The 22,490-nt window shown below is 39.1% G+C and overlaps 3 pseudogenes across 1 annotated transcript; all 3 read right to left on the bottom strand.

Moving 5' to 3' along the window:
• Positions 1 to 617: 617 nt before the first annotated feature.
• The window catches only part of LOC104682329, a 28,512-nt pseudogene continuing 6,639 nt past the window's right edge, over positions 618 to 22,490 (bottom strand).
• LOC115893237 lies at positions 7,613 to 8,721 on the bottom strand (annotated as a pseudogene). Its single transcript, XR_004053222.1, has one exon. The product of XR_004053222.1 is annotated as a plakophilin-4 pseudogene (transcript).
• On the bottom strand, positions 8,961 to 9,912 carry LOC115893247 (annotated as a pseudogene).

Raw genomic sequence — 22,490 nt, 5'->3', positions numbered from 1 at the left:
ATATACTTCAAATCATCATTTTGTATAATTATCTATTTAAATAAATAGATGAAATACATAAATAAGTTCGAAAAAATTGTTTCTCACTCTTCTAAAGGCTAGAAGTTCGAGATCAATGTGCTAGCAGTTTCAGTGCTTGGTGCAGTTTTGGTCTTTGCTTTCTTTTTTTTCAAAGCCTGTGAAATTTTATTTATACAAAAGAATAAAAATAGCAATTTAAAAATGATTGATTTAAACATGTTTTTCCATTTTCCCTGTTCCTTGAACATGAATCTGCTTCCAACTCAGAAAGATTTAAGATAGGTAATTACTAAATACTTCCCTTGTAAAAAACAAAGAGCCAAGTTTCCCATTTTACTTATGATAAACCAGATTATTTTCAGTTATGAATATTGGGAACTGCATGAAAGAGATGATCAGATATGTCAGCAAGAAGGTATGAGCTGTACAAAGGCATTACAAAAAGACCCCAAAGAAAATAAGATAAAAACAAGAGAAAAATAAGAAAACACAAAGCAATATAAGAAAATGCCAGATATTTACAGCCTTCATCTGAAATGTAATTTGTGTTCTATTTTCAACATAAAACAAAACCAGAGAACATTTCTTGATGTGTATCACAGATGAAGCTGGTACCAGCCAGTTTAGGGGAAGACATTCATGCTAAGAAGGGAGAAATGTACAGTTGGCAACTCGCTGGGATTATATATGTCTTGATCTTCCTGCAGTTCTATTACTAAAAATGACATAAAGTAAATGATCCAATGTATTATGGAAATGACTTGTCACCACATTTAGAACAAACTACTCAAAATCACAGGCACTGAGTCTGGGAGAGCAGAGGTGGATGGCCACGAACTCAGGTGAAGGATGTTTATCTTTGTGAGGTCAGAGAAGGGAAGCAGGGCTCTACAACCTGGAAACTCCTGCACTAATGTATCTTCTAACAGTCAGCTCATGGTTTGTTGTTTAACCTCAGATCAATCCTATGCTGGTTTTTTATTCTTTCACTTTTTATGGCTGCTGTGGTGACTCCCTGAGGAAGTAGAGGAAGCAGCCTTGTGAGGTTTCATTCCCTGCACAGATCCATCCAGATCCTCAGGGTCCTCCTGGCTGGGCTCATTTTCCTGATTGTGGAAGTCTGGAGAAGTGTCACTTTCCATCCCACTTCTTGGCTCTCTCTCTCTCTCTCTCTTTCCTTCCTTCCTTCCTTCCTTCCTTCCTTCCTTCCTTCCTTCCTTCCTTCCTTCCTTCCTTCCTTCCTTCCTTCCTTCCTTCTTCCTTCCTCCCTTCCTTCCTTCCTTCTTTTTTTTTTTTGAAATTTCCACATTTATTTTTCTTTCATGTGCTTAGGAAATGGCAGTGAAGCGTCCTATGAACGAGGCAAGGAATGGACATGGCGCTGCAGTACCAGCCTGGTCGTTGTGCTTCCAAAGTACACTATGCATAGTGGAGACAAAGGGTGTCGCAGTTTGTTTTAAATTGCTCACAGTTCCTTGGGCTTCCCAGTTGTTTTTGAAGTTGTCAGTTTCTTCAAATCTCTTTTCAAGCGACACACTGCGTTACAAATGATGGCAGTTACCCAATGTGGCATTTCCATATTTACATCAACAAAAGAAATTTACAAGACATAATAGCATACAATCTTGACATTTAGTAATAGCAACAAAACATGGGCATCATTTTATTTTTTCTGTACAAACTATCAGAACATGACTTTATTCACATTAAAAAATCATCTTTAATTTGATTTGACCTACACATCCCCATTTCATTTCACCCATTTCTTTTTTTTTTATTTTTTTTTATTTTTTTATTATACTTTAAGTTCTAGGGTACATGTGCATAACGTGCAGGTTTGTTACATATGTATACTTATGCCGTGTTGGTGTGCTGCACCCATCAACTCGTCAGCACCCATCAATTCATCATTTATGTCATGTATAACTCCCCAATGCAATCCCTCCCTCCTCCCCCCTCCCCCCTCCCCATGATAGGCCCCAGTGCGTGATGTTCCCCTTCCCGAGTCCAAGTGATCTCATTGTTCAGTTCCCACCTATGAGTGAGAACATGCGGTGTTTGGTTTTCTGTTCTTGTGATAGTTTGCTAAGAATGATGGTTTCCAGCTGCATCCATGTCCCTACAAAGGACGCAAACTCATCCTTTTTTATGGCTGCATAGTATTCCATGGTGTATATGTGCCACATTTTCTTAATCCAGTCTGTCACAGATGGACATTTGGGTTGATTCCAAGTCTTTGCTATTGTGAATAGTGCCGCAATAAACATACGTGTACATGTGTCTCTGTAGTAGAATAATTTATAATCCTTTGGGTATATACCCAGTAGTGGGATGGCTGGGTCATATGGTACATCTAGTTCTAGATCCTTGAGGAATTGCCATACTGTTTTCCATAATGGTTGAACTAGTTTACAATCCCACCAACAGTGTAAAAGTGTTCCTATTTCTCCACATCCTCTCCAACACCTGTTGTTTCCTGACTTCTTAATGATTGCCATTCTAACTGGTGTGAGATGGTATCTCATTGTGGTTTTGATTTGCATTTCTCTGATGGCGAGTGACAATGAGCATTTTTTCATGTGTCTGTTGGCTGTATGAATATCATCTTTTGAGAAATGTCTGTTCATATCCTTTCCCCACTTTTTGATGGGGTTGTTTGTTTTTTTCTCGTATATTTGTTTGAGTTCTTTGTAGATTCTGGATATTAGCCCTTTGTCAGATGAGTAGGTTGCAAAAATTTTCTCCCATTCTGTAGGTTGCCTGTTCACTCTGATGGTAGTTTCTTTTGCTGTGCAAAAGCTCTTTAGTTTAATTAGATCCCATTTGTCAATTTTTGCTTTTGCTGCCGTTGCTTTTGGTGTTTTAGACATGAAGTCCTTGCCCATGCCTATGTCCTGAATGGTACTACCTAGATTTTCTTCTAGGGTTTTTATGGTATTAGGTCTAACATTTAAGTCTCTAATCCATCTTGAATTAATCTTCGTATAAGGGGTAAGGAAAGGATCCAGTTTCAGCTTTCTACTTATGGCTAGCCAATTTTCCCAGCACCATTTATTAAATAGGGATTCCTTTCCCCATTTCTTGTTTCTCTCAGGTTTGTCAAAGATCAGATGGCTGTAGATGTGCGGTATTATTTCTGAGGACTCTGTTCTGTTCCATTGGTCTATATCTCTGTTTTGGTACCAGTACCATGCTGTTTTGGTTACTGTAGCCTTGTAGTATAGTTTGAAGTCAGGTAGCGTGACGCCTCCAGCTTTGTCCTTTTGACTTAGGATTGTCTTGGCAATGCGGGCTCTTTTTTGGTTCCATATGAACTTTAAAGCAGTTTTTTCCAATTCTGTGAAGAAACTCATTGGTAGCTTGATGGGGATGGCATTGAATCTATAAATAACCTTGGGGAGTATGGCCATTTTCACGATATTGATTCTTCCTATCCATGAGCATGGTATGTTCTTCCATTTGTTTGTGTCCTCTTTGATTTCACTGAGCAGTGGTTTGTAGTTCTCCTTGAAGAGGTCCTTTACATCCCTTGTAAGCTGGATTCCTAGGTATTTTATTCTCTTTGAAGCAATTGTGAATGGAAGTTCATTCCTGATTTGGCTCTCTGCTTGTCTGTTACTGGTGTATAAGAATGCTTGTGATTTTTGCACATTAATTTTGTATCCTGAGACTTTGCTGAAGTTGCTTATCAGCTTAAGGAGATTTTGGGCTGAGACGATGGGGTTTTCTAAATATACAATCATGTCATCTGCAAACAGGGACAATTTGACTTCTTCTTTTCCTAACTGGATACCCTTGATTTCTTTCTCTTGCCTGATTGCCCTAGCCAGAACTTCCAACACTATGTTGAAGAGGAGTGGTGAGAGAGGGCATCCCTGTCTTGTGCCAGTTTTCAAAGGGAATTTTTCCAGTTTTTGCCCATTCAGTATGATATTAGCTGTGGGTTTGTCATAAATAGCTCTTATTATTTTGAGGTACGTTCCATCAATACCGAATTTATTGAGCGTTTTTAGCATGAAGGGCTGTTGAATTTTGTCAAAAGCCTTTTCTGCATCTATTGAGACAATCATGTGGTTCTTGTCTTTGGTTCTGTTTATATGCTGGATTACGTTTATTGATTTGCGTATGTTGAACCAGCCTTGCATCCCAGGGATGAAGCCCACTTGATCATGGTGGATAAGCTTTTTGATGTGCTGCTGAATCCGGTTTGCCAGTATTTTATTGAGAATTTTTGCATCAATGTTCATCAGGGATATTGGTCTAAAATTCTCTTTTTTTGTTGTGTCTCTGCCAGGTTTTGGTATCAGGATGATGTTGGCCTCATAAAATGAGTTAGGGAGGATTCCCTCTTTTTCTATTGATTGGAATAGTTTCAGAAGGAATGGTACCAGCTCCTCCTTGTACTTCTGGTAGAATTCAGCTGTGAATCCATCTGGTCCTGGACTTTTTTTGGTGGGTAGGCTATTAATTGTTGCCTCAATTTCAGAGCCTGCTATTGGTCTATTCAGGGATTCACGTTCTTCCTGGTTTAGCCTTGGGAGAGTGTAAGTGTCCAGGAAATTATCCATTTCTTCTAGATTTTCTAGTTGATTTGCGTAGAGGCGTTTATAGTATTCTCTGATGGTAGTTTGTATTTCTGTGGGGTCAGTGGTGATATCCCCTTTATCATTTTTTATTGCATCTATTCGATTCCTCTCTCTTTTCTTCTTTATTAGCCTTGCTAGCGGTCTGTCAATTTTGTTGATCTTTTCAAAAAACCAACTCCTAGATTCATTGATTTTTTGGAGGGTTTTTTGTGTCTCTATCTCCTTCAGTTCGGCTCTGATCTTAGTTATTTCTTGCCTTCTGCTAGCTTTTGAATGTGTTTGCTCTTGCCTCTCTAGTTCTTTTAATTGTGATGTTAGAGTGTCAATTTTAGATCTTTCCTGCTTTCTCTTGTGGGCATTTAGTGCTATAAATTTCCCTCTACACACTGCTTTAAATGTGTCCCAGAGATTCTGGTATGTTGTATCTTTGTTCTCATTGGTTTCAAAGAACATCTTTATTTCTGCCTTCATTTCGTTATGTACCCAGTAGTCATTCAGGAGCAGGTTGTTCAGTTTCCATGTAGTTGAGCGGTTTTGATTGAGTTTCTTAGTCCTGAGTTCTAGTTTGATTGCACTGTGGTCTGAGAGACAGTTTGTTATAATTTCTGTTCTTTTACATTTGCTGAGGAGTGCTTTACTTCCAATTATGTGGTCAATTTTGGAATAAGTGCGATGTGGTGCTGAGAAGAATGTATATTCTGTTGATTTGGGGTGGAGAGTTCTATAGATGTCTATTAGGTCCGCTTGGTGCAGAGATGAGTTCAATTCCTGGATATCCTTGTTAACTTTCTGTCTCGTTGATCTGTCTAATGTTGACAGTGGAGTGTTGAAGTCTCCCATTATTATTGTATGGGAGTCTAAGTCTCTTTGTAAGTCTCTAAGGACTTGCTTTATGAATCTGGGTGCTCCTGTATTGGGTGCATATATATTTAGGAGAGTTAGTTCTTCCTGTTGAATTGATCCCTTTACCATTATGTAATGGCCTTCTTTGTCTCTTTTGATCTTTGATGGTTTAAAGTCTGTTTTATCAGAGACAAGGATTGCAACCCCTGCTTTTTTTTGTTCTCCATTTGCTTGGTAGATCTTCCTCCATCCCTTTATTTTGAGCCTATGTATGTCTCTGCATGTGAGATGGGTCTCCTGAATACAGCAGACTGATGGGTCTTGACTCTTGATCCAGTTTGCCAGTCTGTGTCTTTTAATTGGAGCATTTAGTCCATTTACATTTAAGGTTAATATTGTTATGTGTGAACTTGATCCTGCCATTATGATATTAGCTGGTTATTTTGCTCGTTAGTTGATGCAGTTTCTTCCTAGCCTCGATGGTCTTTACATTTTGGCATGTTTTTGCGATGGCTGGTACCGGTTGTTCCTTTCCATGTTTAGGGCTTCCTTCAGGGTCTCTTGTAAGGCAGGCCTGGTGGTGACAAAATCTCTAAGCATTTGCTTATCTGTAAAGGATTTTATTTCTCCTTCACTTATGAAACTTAGTTTGGCTGGATATGAAATTCTGGGTTTAAAATTCTTTTCTTTAAGAACGTTGAATATTGGCCCCCACTCTCTTCTGGCTTGTAGAGTTTCTGCCGAGAGATCTGCTGTTAGTCTGATGGGCTTCCCTTTGTGGGTAACCCGACCTTTCTCTCTGGCTGCCCTTAAGATTTTTTTCCTTCATTTCAACTTTGGTGAATCTGGCAATTATGTGTCTTGGAGTTGCTCTTCTGGAGGAGTATCTTTGTGGCGTTCTCTGTATTTCCTGAATTTGAATGTTGGCCTGCCCTACTAGGTTGGGGAAGTTCTCCTGGATGATTTCCTGAAGAGTGTTTTCCAACTTGGTTCCATTTTCCCCCTCACTTTCAGGCACCCCAATCAGACGTAGATTTGGTCTTTTTACGTAATCCCATACTTCTTGCAGGCTTTGCTCATTTCTTTTTCTTCTTTTTTCTTTTGGTTTCTCTTCTCGCTTCATTTCATTCATTTGATCTTCAATCGCTGATACTCTTTCTTCCAGTTGATCGAGTCGGTTACTGAAGCTTGTGCATTTGTCACGTATTTCTCGTGTCATGGTTTTCATCTCTGTCATTTCGTTTATGATCTTCTCTGCATTAATTAGTCTAGCTGTCAATTCTTCCACTCTTTTTTCAAGATTTTTAGTTTCTTTGCACTGGGTACGTAATTCCTCCTTTAGCTCTGATAAGTTTGATGGACTGAAGCCTTCTTCTCTCCTCTCGTCCAAGTCATTCTCTGACCAGCTTTGATCCGTTGCTGGCGATGGGCTGCGCTCCTTTGCAGGGGGAGATGCGCTCTTATTTTTTGAATTTCCAGCTTTTCTGCCCTGCTTCTTCCCCATCTTTGTGGTTTTATCTGTCTCTGGTCTTTGATGGTGGTGACGTACTGATGGGGTTTTGGTATAGGTGTCCTTCCTGTTTGATAGTTTTCCTTCTGACAGTCAGAAGGACTGTCTGTTGGTCTGTTGGAGATTGCTTGAGGTCCACTCCAGACCCTGTTTGCCTGGGTATCAGCAGCAGAGGTTGCCGAAGATAGAATATTGCTGAACAGCGAGTGTACCTGTCTGATTCTTCCTTTGGAAGTTTCCTCTCAGGGGTGTACTCCACCCTGTGAGGTGTGGGGTGTCAGACTGCCCCTAGTGGGGGATTTCTCCCAGCTAGGCTACTCAGGGGTCAGGGACACACCTGAGCAGGCAGTCTGTCCGTTCTCAGATCTCAACCTCCACATTGGGAGATCCACGGCTCTCCCCAAAGCTGTCAGACAGAGTCGTTCGCGTCTGCACCGGCTCCAGCTACTTCCCCTGTTGGTCTTCAGCTGTGCGCTGTCCTCAGAGGTGGAGACTCAGTTGAAAATGCAGAAATCACTGGTCTTCTGTGTCGCTCGCGCTGGGAGTTGGAGACTGGAGCTGTTCCTATTCGGCCATCTTGCTCCGCCCCCTCACCCATTTCTTAAACCTCTCATCATGTCACCCACACCTTCACCAGACTACAGAATCTACAAGTAATTAGATGTAACACCTAAATAGAGCTTAGAAAGTCCTGTCCCAAATGTTTCATCGCTTCCTTGATAATTCCTTAAAAAAGAAAAGGAAATGCACTTCACTCATTCCTTCCACTCACTTTCACATTTCAATCATCAAATCAGCAAGATGGACTTTTCACCTCAATCCGAACAAAGTTAGAAAGAGTTCCTCTGTGGGGCGTCTTGATACTGCACCTGTGATTCTGGGGACCCTGGGTACTGTTCTGCTCTATAAGAAGTTCATTTAATGGAATAAAAGTCTACATAATTTGTGATTGATTTCAGTCCACACTGTGTTGACTAATCAGTAGAAGCTGGAAAGTGAACTCGGTCATCAAAATAAGGGTCTTCATAGCTATGAGGAGACTGCAAATACAATCTGTATGATTCAAAGTTATTTTGTTGGAGTCATCTTGACTATAATACAGCTGTTGATGCTGTAGTTGTCTATTTAATTCTCTTGCTGGTGAGGAATATGAACTGATGTAAACTGGTGAAGGTTTGCTGGAGCCTGACTGAACGATGGGTGACATCTTTTGGTTGGTGGTAGACAAGGAAGGACGTGATTTGAATCAGTCTTGCTCCATTGTCGACACAGGTGTAATAAAATGGTTCTGATTCCACCCATCATTTTTATAAATGCTCCAGCGGTCCTGATATTGCCATAATGTATTCAAGACCTGGGCTGCTGCCTTCACTACTTTTAGAGATGATCTGTTGCCCCTGCCTTTGGTTATGTTCACCAGCTTCTCTATGTCTCCCAAGTCAGCCAGGGCTTTGGTGTTCTCCATGTTTTTGCTGGTGACCTCATGCAGAACACAGCACATGGCTGCCTTGGACTCATCAGACAAGACACTGGGACCATTGCTGCAGGGAAGATGGTTGACCAGGTCTTGCATGGCGTATTTGCTTATGAGCTCCTTGTTGCGAACATCTAGTGTCATATTCCTCAAGGCAGTTGCCACGGAAGAAACAACTCTATCGTTATCCATTCTCAGAAGTTCCACAAGGATGGGGAGCCCCTTTTATTTTCAGACAGCCACCCGGATGTATCCTGCAAACTTCCAGTTGCCAGCAGAGAGGTTCTGGAGAGGTCTGGCAGAGCCTTCCAAGGTGGCTGGGTTGAAACTTTCTACTAGAAGAGTCAGATATAGCTTCACCACCAATGGGTGCCACAGCATCTCAACCCCTTTTTGACAGTGCTGGGATAGGACCAACTCCATCCCATTGATCTTCTTGCGGAGTCCTCTTTTACTTTTTCTTCCCCCAGCAGCTTGGCTCAGAGTCTTTGCTGGGAAACTTTTCCTAGTAAGTCATCACATTCGTTCAGTCCCAGTAACCAGGTCTGGGGCACCTCCAGCTCCAGCCGATAGGACAGGTTCCTCCGGGTGCACACGCAATTCTTCACTATCTTGCTGTCGTAATCAGATGTGTTCATACACGTGTAGATCACATACAACAGCGAGTCCACTAGCCCCTCTCAGGACTGCTTTTGCTTCTGAGCTTCTTACCCCATGCAACTGAGGTTCCTCAGGCAACCTGTCATATTACACAGAACTAGTGAAGTCTGAAATTTAATTTTATGGCCATCATGAAGAGTTATTCCATCCAGAATGTGGAATGATCACAGAGTTTGTTAAGGTTGAGAGAGCATCATGAATAATTGTCATTTTTACAGCATCACATGAGGATAAATTTCAAAGACCTCCTGTGAAAAGCTCCCTTACTTCTGCATCAATAGATTTCCTCAACAGTCACAACAAGGCAAGTATCCCACCAACATTCTTCATTGCTATTTTATTTTCCTCTGTAGACTTGCCAAAACTGATGTTTCAAAGGGCACCACAGTCATTCTTCTGAAATTCCAAAACTCTGTGGCCAAAAGGTCAACCAGATGCTTGATTCCCCCTAACCTACACACCCTCATCTTCATGTTGTTGTCGCCAAGCCACAGGTGCTGCAGATAGGCTTCTGCATTTGCCTGAACAGATGGGAACTGGTGCTGAAGTATGTGAATGACCTTAGGCAACTCAGGATCATGCCAGGCAAACTCCCTGGGGTCCTTCTAAATGCTGTCTATTGATGGGAATCTTGTGGTACCATCATCAACCGGCACTGCATGCTGAAGCCTGTTATAATTGCACTCTTGAACTTGGTATTGTATGGGCCTGTACGGCTCTGCATAGGTAGCTGTTGTGTTCAGAGCATAATTATTTCTTTGGTATGTAAGGGTACTTCGTTGGCTGTACATCCTTTGTAGATTTCCAATACCTACTGCTGGCTCCTTCTTTTAAATGAGCTAGTCCTGAACTCCTGCCAATGCACTTAATGCAGCTGCTGAGGTAACTGAGGATTTACTGAAGAGCCTCTTAGCTTCCTTAAACTTCTGGTTCCTTCTATCATTTTTGCTATAGGAGTTTTTTTGGTTGGTCAGATACTGATCCCAGTCAGGAGTAATATTGGCATACATCTGAATGTCTTCCAGGTAGCTTCCCTCAAAAGCATAGGTCTGTCGCTCCAAGTTTGCCAGTGTTTCCCATGAAGGCCATGCCCTTATGACTTACCTCCTAAGGGCCACATCTCTTATGCTTTCACATTGGCCACCAACACATGAACTTTGGGGACACATTCAGACTGTAGCATATGCTATTCTTACATTTCATGTATCACTCTTGAGACTGCACATTCCACCATGCCTGTAACTTAGGTGTAGCTTGAAATATGATGGCTGGTGGACTAGCTCTCTGAGAAACATGCAGAGGATAAGAAATTACTCTATTTTTCTCACTCTCTAGACCTAGGATCATTATAAAATTGAATGGAAAATAGTTGGGTGACAACTATATTCCCCTTTCTAAAGAATTCTAAACATGCTTGAAGATAACTAGTTAGAAAACAAGACTAGAATAGAAGTGGATGAAACCATAACAAAGACATATAAAAACCATTTAAAGGTCTTAGAGAGTTTATAACCAAGTCTTAAAAAGCAATTGCAACAAAAACAAAAATTGACAAGTAGGACCTTATTAAACTAAAAAGCTTCTGCACAGCAAAATAAACTATTGACAGAGTTAAACAGATACCCTTCAGAAGGAAAGAAAATATTCACAAACCATGCATCTGACAAAGGTCTAATATCCATTATCTATAAGGAACTTAAGCAATTCAACAAGCAGAAAACACATAACCACATTAAAAAGTGGTCAAATGACATTAACAGACACTTCTCAAAAGAAGGCATGAAAGTGTCCAGCAAACATGAAAAATTGTTTCACATCATTAATGATCAGAGAAATGCAAATCAAAACCACGGTGAGATACCATCTCATACCAGTCAGAATGGCTGTTAATAAAAAGTCAAAAAATAACATACTGGCCAGGCTGTAGAGAAAAGGGGACACTTATACACTATTGGTGGGAATGTAAATTAGTTCAGCCACTGTGGAAAGCAGTTTGGAGATTTCTCAAAGAACTTAAAACAGAACTACCATTTGACTCAGCAATCCCATTACTGGGTATGTAGCCAAATGATAATAAATCATTCTCTCAAAAAGACACATGTACTTGTGTGTTCACTGCAGTACTATTCACAATAACAGAAACATGAAATCAACCCAGGTACCTGTTAATGGTGGATTGGATAACGAAAATATGGTACACATACACCATGGAATACTACACAGCCATAAAAAAGAATGAAAGCATGTTCTTTTCAGCCACATGGATGCAGCTGGAGGCTATTATCCGAAGTGAACTAAAGCAGAAACAGAAAACCAAATACCTCCTGTTCTTACTTATAAGTGGGAGCTAAACAGTGAGTACATATGGACATAAAGATGGGAACAATAGCCACTACAGACTACTGGGCGGGGAGGGGGAAAAAGGGTTGAAAAACTACTTATTGGGTACTATAGTTACCACCCGGGTGATGGAATCATTTGTACCCCGAGTCTCAGTGTCATGCAATATACCCATGTAACAAACCTGCACATGTACCGCCGGTCTAATATAAAAGTTGAAATTCAAAAACACTTCTTTGAATAAGTGTTTTTTTAAAACCCACTTTCCCCGCTCTTTCTTTGTTTTACTTTTCACAAAGACTTAAATGAAATATTTTAAGTTCTTGTCTTTCATAATGAAAAGTAATTTTTTCACTTTTTTATTATTTCAAAGTTAATAATTTTTAAAATGTATTTAAACATAAAATTGAAGGTTGTGTGATACTAATTATATTTGTTCAACTGAGGCCCCATGCCTGAAATTCTGTGTGTGGGAAGAACACACTGTCAAAAGGGTAGAATAACGAATCACTGTGGGAAGGCTGAAAAATTGTCTGAATCTATCAAAATGTCACAACCAAATTAAGGTTTAATTAAAAGCTAAAAAAACAAAAACCAAAAACCCAGTGTTGAATCCCACAAAATCGTTTTAGAAGATTACTCTTTGCAATATTAGTACTCGGTATTTTAGCTTCTTTCTAATCCACATTACAGACCTGAATTTCAACTATGATGGATGCTTGCCTTTTTGTGAGAATAGGATACTGGAAATAATTTCATAAGTAGAGATTTAGTATGTTATCCACCTCTGATGGGATGCTCTTGACTCAACTGGTCAATAAAACTCAGAGAATGTTCTCTGGGTAAGATTGGGGGCACTTACAATATAGTAGCCTTGCCATGAATGCTTTTTTTTTCCTCCTTCTGCCTCACTCTGTTCTCACCTACACTACAAAGTAATAGGATGGATCAATGCAATGACCATAAGATCATTATTCAGACTGCAGATTCCTCAATAGCAGGAAGCACACATCATCTTATTTGTATCCCCTCAGTTTGCACCAATGAAGGAGTAAATAAAATGCTAAAAAAATTCCGAGAAGAACAAAAGTCAGAATACAAAAAGTAAAAATACAAATAAGTATAATATTTAGCAATATCCCTCTTTACTTTTTCAATGGAATTGCGTTTTAATAAGGTCCATAGTATCCTCATATGATCTGGGGCATATCTGGTGAAACAACATTTGACACACTTTTGAAATGCCTCCTTCACTTGGCTTCTAAGATAATACTCTCTTCCTTACCTCCTCCTCCCTCCATCTATTCTCAGTCTCGTCTGCTGACATTCCCTCATCTCCCTGCCTCTATACATTGGAGAAGCCAAAGAAGTAAATCCAAGATTTCTTTTATTTTCTATTTAGTCTCACTTTCTTGATGCTGTGAATCTAAATACTATCTACATGCTGATGACTGTCAAAGTTATATTTCCAACGTGAGCTTCCCTCTTGAACTCTTGATTCTTAGAGGGAAAATTGACTACTTAACATCTTCATTTAGATGTCTAACACACATCTTGAACCTACCATTTCCTAACCAGAACAGTCTTCACCTTTCAATATGGGACAACAATGTTCTAGTTGCTAAGGCAAAAAACTTTGTCATCCTTAATGTCACAATTTCTCTTTCTCCCTGTATTCAAACCCACAGCAAATTCTGCAGTCTTTGTATATACATACCAAATAAATCTATCACGCATTCATTTCCTGTGTTTTTGCAGTAGACTTTTGACCTCGCCACTTGGACCTTGCAACACTAATGTCTTTTCTCTAGATAGCAGCAGAGTAGTGTTGCTAAAATATGTTAATCCATGACAGTTCTCAAATCAAAACTTTCTAGTGCTTTTCCTTAGCATGCAGAATGTAAACCAAAGTCCTCATAGTGGTTTAATTTTCCTATTGATCTGGGCCCAGTCTTATCACTGATTTCTTACAACTTCCTTCTTTGCTCACTCCACTCCAACCATACTGGCCTCCTTTCTGTTGTTCTAGAATAATAGGTAAGCTTTTAGCCAAGGCCTTTTACTTGTTCCTTTGGCTAGAATTCCTCCCTCAAGTCTCCATATAATTCACTATGTCTCTTCCATCAGTCATACTCAACATCCACCATCTTGAAGAAAATATCCCTAGACATCCTTAACTAAAAGTGCAACCCTTTCCCTTACCCTAAACACTAAAAATGTTACTATCCCATTTTCCTTCTTTATTTTATCCAAAATAATTTAGCAACATCGAAAATGGTTTACTCACTAATCTTGTTTGTTGCAATTTTCCCACTACATCACATCATAAGGTTCATGTCATATGGCTGTCCTAGAGTAAGGACAGCAAGGCATCTAGGTTGCAAAATTTAAGGAGACAGTCACTCTCAGATCATGCAAGTGTATTCATGCTTGTCACAGCTCTGCTTTCATAAAGGCAAAGATTTTAACTTACTTATTAACTGATACTTTCAAAATGTCCATCATAGTGTCTGACATATGGTGGATGTTTACTAAATACTAGCTTAATGTATCTTAGATACTTAATAATAATTTTTTAAAACCCCAGTACATGCCAGTTAGTAACTGCTGATTAGTATTGGAATTTAGTAAGAACTTAATCTCCAGTGACCCACTTTGGTTAAGTTCTTTCACATTAACAGGTTGTAAAATGCCTGGTAAAATACAGAAGTTCTCCTTTTTCTGCAGAGCATATGTTTCAGGACCACCAGTGGATGCTTGAAACTATGGATAGTACCTATATATACTATGTTTTTGCTTATACATGCATATCTATGATAAAGTTTGATTTAAAAATTTGACACAGTAAGACATTAACAGTAACTAATACTAAAATAGAACAATTATAACAATATACTTTAAAAAAAGTTATAAAAATATTTTTTTTTTTGAGGTGGGGTCTTGCCTTGTCACCCAGGCTGGAGTGCAAAGGCGTGATCTTAGCTCACTGCAGCCTCCACCTCCTGGGTTCAAATGATTCTTCTGCTTCAACCTCCCCTCCCAAGTAGCTGAGATTACAGGTGCCCACCATCATGCCCAGCTATTCAAAATATCTTATTGTAATGGACTAACCTGTTTCCAGACTGTGGTTGACCCCCAAGTAACATAAACTACTGAAAGAAACTGTGAATAAGGAGGGACTGCCGTATTAAAAACTCACCGAGCTAGGTGCGGTGGCTCATGCCTGTAATCCCAGCACTTTGGTAGGCGGAGGTGGGCGGATCATGAAGTCAGGAGATTGAGACTATCCTGCCTTACACTGTGAAACTCTGTCTCTATTTAAAAAGAAAAAAAAAATACAAAAAATTAGCCGGGCGTGGTGGTGGGCACCTGAAGTCCCAGCTACTCAGGAGGCTGAGGCGGGAGAATGGCATGAACCCGGGAGGCGGAGCTTGCAGTGAGCCGAGATCATGGCACTGCACTCCAGCCTGGGCAACAGAGCGAGATTCCGTCTCAAAAACAAAACAAAACAAAACAAAACAAAACCAAAACTGACCTATATAGGCATATGTTTACACCCAGTTCAGAAATGGAGTTGATAACAAGTAATTCCTTACCCCCTAGATAGCTACTTAAATCTCCCACATTCAAAGATTATACAACACATAACTGCATTGACCACAAGTAAAATTCAAGGTGTTTACATTTTGTTGAGACATAATATATGAGTAAAAAAGAATAATTTTCGCTAGTGTACTGAAAAAAACTAGGGCATGATATTACCAGAAGAGAAGTGCAGAATGTTTTTTAAGAGACTTATCTAAACTGCAAAAATATAGATTTGCCGGGAAACTATGTGGACACAAGTTCTGTTGTATCCTACTTACATATCTGGCATCCTACTCAATATCCGGTTGTGGGATAATTATCAGGGTAAACCCTCTGAAGAAAGGGGAAGGTAGTGATTAACTGATGGAGCTTCTGAGGACCTGTGGCCTCAGAGGTTTTCTCTGTGACTAGTGTGAACCCTGAACACTGAAAGGATATATGCTTCCCAGGTAAGAGAGAAATCTGTAAGAAATACAGGCATATTGACCAGGCGCGGAGGCTCACACCTGTAATCTCAGCACTTTGGGAGGCCGAGGCGGGCAGATTACCTGAGGTCGGGAGTTCGAGACCAGCCTGAACAACATGGAGAAACCCCATATCGACTAAAAATACAAAATTAGCTGGGCGTGGTGGTGCATGCCTGTAATCCCGGCTACTCGGGAGGCTGAGGCAGGAGAATGCTTGAACTGGGGAGGCAGAGGTTGTGGTAAGCCAAGATCCCACCATTGCACTCCAGCCTGGCAACAAGAGTGAGACTCTGTCTCAAAAAAAAAAAAAAAAAGAAAAAGAAAAAAGAAAAAGAAAAGAAAGAAACACATGCATATCTGAGAGATACTGCAGGCCCAGATACATGCCACACGATAAAGCAAATATTGCAATAAAGTGAGTGGCATTTTTTTTTGTTTGTTTGTTTCTCAGTGCAAAAAAAAGTTATGTTTATACTATACTAACTAGTCTAAGTGTGCAAATAGCCTTACATGTAAAAAATGTACATACCTTCATTTAAAAATAAGTTATTGCTAAAAAATGCTAACAATCATCTGGCCTTCGGTGAGTCATAATCTTTTTTGCTGGTGAGAACTTTGCCTCAATGTCGATGGGTGCTGACTAATCAGGGTGGTGGTTGCTGAAGGTTGGAGTGGCTATGACAATTTCTTAAAATAATACAACAGTGAAATTTGCATTGGTTGACTTTTCCTTTCACAAAAGATTTCTCTGACACACGTAATTTTGTTTACTAGCATTTTGCCCACAGTAGAACTTCTTTCAGAATTGGAGTGAATCCACTCATACCCTGCCACTGCTTTATCAACTGAATTTATGTAATATTCAAAATGCTTTTTTATCATTTCAACATTGTTCCTAGAATCTTCATCATGAGTAAATTCCATCTCCAAAAACCATTTTCTTTGCTCATCCATAAGAAGTAACTCTTTACCCATTAAAGTTATATCATGAGATTGCAACAATTCAGTCACATCTTCAGACTCCATTTCTAATTCTAGTTCTCTTGCTGTTTCCACCACATCTGCAGTGACTTCTTCCATTGGAACCCTGAATTCCTCAAAGTCATCCATGAGGGTTGGAATCAACTTCTTCCAAATTCCTGATAATGTTGGTATTTTAACCTCCTCTCATGATCACACATATTCTTAAATGGCATCTAGAAATGGTAAATCTCTTTCAGAAGATTTTCAATTTACTTTGTCTAGATCCATCAGAGGAATCGCAATCTATGGCAGCTATGGCATTACAAAATGTATTTCTTAAATAACAAAACTTGAAAGCCAAAATTACTCCTTGATCCATGGGCTACAGGATGCATGTGGTGTTAGCAGGCATAAAAATAATATTGCTTTCATTGTATATCTCTGAGATCAGGGCTCTTGCATGATCAAGTGCATTGTCAATGAGCAGTAATCTTTTGAAAGAAATCTTTTGTTCTGAGCAGTAGGTCTCAAAAGTGGGCTTAAAATATTCAGTAAACCATGCTGTAAACAGACGTGCTGTCGTTCAGACTTTGTTCTTCATTTAGGGAGCACAGGCAGAGTAGATTTAGCTCTGGCTTCATGTTAAAGTCGTCAACTGCATTAGCCCTTAATATGAGAGTCAGCCTGTCTTTTGAAGCTTTAAAGCCAGGCACTGACTTCCCCTCTTTAGCTATGAAAGTCCTAGATGGCATCTTCTTCCAATAAAAGGTTGTTTCATCTACATTGAAAATCTGTCATTTAGTGTAGCCACCTTCTTCAATGATCTTAGCTAGATCTTCTGCATAATTTGTTGTTTCTACATCAGCACTTGCTTCTTCACTTTGAACCAACGTCTGCTAACTTCCAACTTTTCTTATGCAGCTTCCTCACCTCTCACAGCTTTGTATAATTGAAGAGAATTAGGACCTTGGTCTGGATTAGGCTTTGGCTTAAGGGGATATTGTGGCTCGTTTGATCTTCTATGCAGGCTACTAAAACTTTCTCCATATCAGCAAGAAGACTGCATGGCTTTATCATCACTTGTGTGTTCACCGGAGTAGCACTTTTAATTTCCTTCCAGAACTTTTCTTTTGCATTTACACCTTGGCTGTTTGTTGCAAGAGGCCTAGTTTTAGACCTATCAGGGCTTTTGACAGGCCTTTGTCACTAATCTTAATCATTTCTAGCTTCTGATTTAAAGTAAGAGCTATGGGACTCTTGCTTTCACTTGAACACTTAGAGAATATTGTGAAGTTATTCTTTGGCCTAATTTCAATATTGTTGTGTCTCAGCAAGTAGGGAGGCTTGAGCAGAGGGAGAGAGATGAGGCTGGTCACTGGAGCACTCAGAACATGCACAATATTTCTCAGTTAAGTTTGCCATTTTATATGGGTATGATTCATGGCATCCCATAAAAAGTACAATAGTAACGTCAAAGATCACTGATCACAGATCACCGTAACTGACATAATTAATAATAATAATAAAGTTTGAAATATGAGAATTATCAAAATGTGACACTGAGACATGAAGCGAGCACATGCTGTTGGAAAAATGGAGTCAGTACACTTGCTTCATGCAAGGTTGTCATGGACCTTCACTTTGTAAAAAAAACATAGTATCTGTGAAGTTCAATAAGGCAAGAACCATAAAACGAGGTATGCCTGTGGATAGAATCCATGAAAACGTTTTTGAATAAACTTGAGAAAAAGTCAAGAGAAGAAAATTCATCACAAGGAGAATTAACTGACAGGGAAGATATTTGACCATTAGTTCCACATGAACTGTTGGAGGAACTGTTCTCTATAGTTCCACATGAAATGTTGACCAAACAAAGCATCTATTAAAGCTCAACAAAGGTGTAGTGAAGTTCAAAGAAATGATTAGAAGATAACAAAAGAAATGAAAAGCAAACTGGATTATTTCTGTGGGGAGGGATAATATAATGTAAAGTATTCCAGAGGCAAAGCAATGTTACAAGCCATAGGGAAAATTAGACTATAGTGCAATTACAGTCAGGGTGATAGTAGAAAGAACGGAGGAAATTTTGCAATCCAAACAGGTAAAGACCTAGTACAAAATATAAATGATAAACATTATAGGTTTGAAAGATAAAGAGTATCCAGCATAAACCTAAGTAATTTTCCTTATGTGCATAACCAAAACATAAAGAATAATTATCATAACATGTATTGGAAGAAACCTTTCCCAAAATAATATGTGACTCTGTAGATGAAAAGAACTTTAGGTTTTGCAGTAAAAATATTGATACAAAAAATTAACACAAAGAGATAATCCTGTAAAGCTCATTAAAATTCAATAATGAAGAAAAAATCTTAAAATATCCAGGCAGGAAAACATAGTCATGTACAAAGGAGAAAAAATTTCTCCAGTGAAAAAGATATTGTCAGAAGATAGTGGAGCAATAAACGATCTGAGTAACATGATGCCTTTATATACTCTTACCATAAAGGTGAAGATGTACTTTCTGAAACACCAATTCAGGGACACAGCACTCTTGAAATCCTACTTGATCAGATCCAAATATTCAAGAAATAAATCAGAACAAAGAACTCAGATATATTAGTTTCATATTGCTGCTATAACAAATTACATAAACTTGGAGACTTAAAACAGCACAATTTTTTAAAAAATCATCTAGTTTTGGAGTTCAGGAGTCCAAAACGAGTGTCGCTGTACTAAAATCAGGGTATCAGTGGGACTTCTGGAGGGTCTAGGGAAAAAGCAGTTTGCTTGCCTTTTCCAGACCCTAGAGACTGACAACATTCCTTGACTCATGGCCACTTCTTTTCTTTTCAAATCCAACACCATAGTATTTTCAAATCTGTCTCTGACTTTTACATTATTAGCTTCCTCTGTCACATATAAAGACCCTGGTGATTTAAATTTGATCCACCCAGATAATCCAGGATAATTTTCCCATTTCAATATTCTTATCTTAATCACATCTGGGAAGTTCTCGAACATAATGTAACATATTCACAGGTTCTGGGGATTAGAATGTGAATATCTTCAGGTGTTATTCTGCCTACCACATTAGTTACAGGGAAACCATGGTAAAGGACTGATGTAAACATTAAATCTGTCTAAAAATAGAAATAAGACATATATTGTATAATTTCAGCAATAAATAAGAATATACAAAATATAAATAGAATAGAATGTACATATAAATTTTGAACATATAAAATATAATTTTTTGATAAAATGAATAAAATATTTTTAAACAATTGAGAGATATACAATAACAATGTAAACAATGATTGTCTCTCAGTGGTGGGATTTTGTGACTTTTATTTATACTTTTCTTTATTTTCCCAATTTCTATAACAGATATATTTGAAATCAAAATAAATATATGCTAAAATGAAATAAGTTATCTTCAAACACACAGTTATATATACAAACATACATAAATCCATCATATAAGTACTAGTCCAGACATTTAAAACATCCCTACATTGTAGATATAAACAAAAAAAGAATAATGTAGAATTATAGTAGAATGATTTATATTCCTTTGGGAATATAAGGACACATATTAAGGACATATGCATGCATATGTTCATTGCAACACTATTCACAATAGCAAAGACATGGAATCAACCTAAATGCCCACCAATGATAGAATGGAAAAAGAAAAACGTGGTACATGTACACCATGAAATACTAGCCATAAAAAAGAACCAGATCATGTCTTTTGCAGGCACATGGATGGAGCTGGAGGCCATTATCCTTGGCAAACTAATGCAGGAATGGAAAACCAAATACTGCCTGTTCTCACTTATAAGTGAGAGCTAAATAATGAGAACACATGGACACATAGAGGGGAACAACACACACTAGGACCTGTCGGAGAGTGGAGGGTGGGAGGAGGGAGAGGATCAGGAAAAACAAATAATTGGGTACTAGGCTTAATACTGGGTAAGGAAATAATCTGTACATCAAACCCCTATGTCACAAGTTGAACTATGTGACAAACCTGCACATATAACCCTGAGCTTAAAAGTTAAAAAAAGTTAATAAATTAAAATAAAAAAGAATAATGTAAAATTATTTTATATAAAATTTAAACCATAACATCAAACATTTTTTGTATTTTTTCTGATTTGTTTTTTAAACATCTCTTCATTTTATTAAAATTATTTTATTAGTTTTAGTGAAGTTTGTATTAAAAGCAAAAGAAGGGAGAAATGGGGAAAGTATGAAAAGTCAAATGACTCATGGAATAGAAAGACATCAGAGAGTGCAAAGGGACATCTTTGCAGATAAGAAGATAAGAATAGATGACTCATGTAGTTTAATCACCCAGTTCTCTTGCTTTGCATCAGGATTCGTAAAGTGGGTGATACACAATTGTCATGAGTTGGGTATTTTTATTTAAAATTTATTGGTGTATAGATAAGTCTCAGACAGTCTATTTGAGATACAGGAGATGGTAGATGTATGTGTCAACTAGCCAATATCCTACTATCAATATGGTTCCATGAAAAACACATATTCTAACACAACTGACTCTAATGAACTGTCCCAGTTCAAGTCTCTATTCAGTACCATAGCACCTTAACAAATAGCTACATTCCTTGGTTCCATTATCATTCACTAGGCTCAATAAACAAGTGAATTATCAATGACCAAAACAAAAGCTTCTGTCCTTATACAGCTCATTTGTACTGGGTAGGAAAGGCTACAAACAATAAATACAGTAAATAAATAATTTAGAATATATTAGAAAGAGGGAATTGCTATGGGTTAAAGAAAGGAAAAGTAGGTTTGAATAATGGTGCCAAGCAGTGCTGGGGTAGGGGAGGAATTGGAAATAGATTGCAGTATGAAATGGGGTGGTCAGAAGGTGATATCTGAGCAGATTTGAAGGTTATATTATTGCTAGACAAGAAGCTATCTGGAGACCATAGCAGGCAGAGGATACAGATACAGAAAAAGATTCAAAGTAAAAACTGCTTGGGAAGCAATGTCAGCAAGATGGCAAACTGGGTGATCCCAACTCTCATCCCTAAACAAAAACAATGATAAAATCAAATATTTGTGGAAAAGGATAGCTCTGGGAGAAGCCCTGAGGCAGTTAGGGGGCAGCAGCAATCCATAGGATTGCAGAGACCAAGAATGGCTAATAGAAAGGGGTAGGAAGCATTTTTTATGTGTTGCCCCATCCCCCAGACTGGCACAGTGCCACAAGGAATCCCTTTGGCCACTGGTTCCCTCATGGGGGAACAGGGAGAGTGGGTGGACCTCAGCAGCCGTTGACACCAAGAATTCCAGTGGCCCTAACTACCATTGCAAAGGACTTCTGCAGTCTTCTCTGACATGGACCCCAGCTGCTGCGTCACTGACGCCACAGATACCAAGTACCCCCCCTTCCCACACTGGACTCAGAGTTGCTGGAGTTGCAGCCAACGCCAGGCTGCACATGCCCATGCCTGAGAATGGGAACCTGCCATAAAGCATGTACCTTTGCACAGTTCCTGTCACTTAATGGTGCCACCACTTGCATGCTCAGGTGTCTACTGGACCATGTCTGCACTACAGCTGTGCACATATGACCAAGGGATCAGACACCTGCTGAAGCTAAGCATATGCACCCATTGGACCATGTGCCCATTGTAGCTTTGCCCAGTGCCCACCAGACCTGATTATTATGTGCCTGCCACCTCCATGGCACATGCTCCAGCATGTTCAGTAGACTAGGCATTCACTGTAGCTGCATGTATACACACACACACCCACCAGACTTAACCTCTGTGCCCCACCCCCGAGACAGCTCCCTCATATGCCTTTAGAACTTGTGTCCCTGTGCATTACTGAATATATATCTGGATGTAGAACAACCACACACTTCACCCCACCTGCCCACAAAAGAAATTTTTTTCCTACCAAGGCCAATTTGTGAAGTTTGAAAGGGATAACTGCTTCTTCAAATGTGAAGACAACACAAGGCTATAAGGAACATGAAAAACCAG

Source organism: Rhinopithecus roxellana, chromosome 14 (assembly GCF_007565055.1).
Source record: "Rhinopithecus roxellana isolate Shanxi Qingling chromosome 14, ASM756505v1, whole genome shotgun sequence".
NCBI lineage: Eukaryota > Metazoa > Chordata > Mammalia > Primates > Cercopithecidae > Rhinopithecus > Rhinopithecus roxellana.
This window is presented reverse-complemented; position numbering and strand designations above follow the sequence as displayed.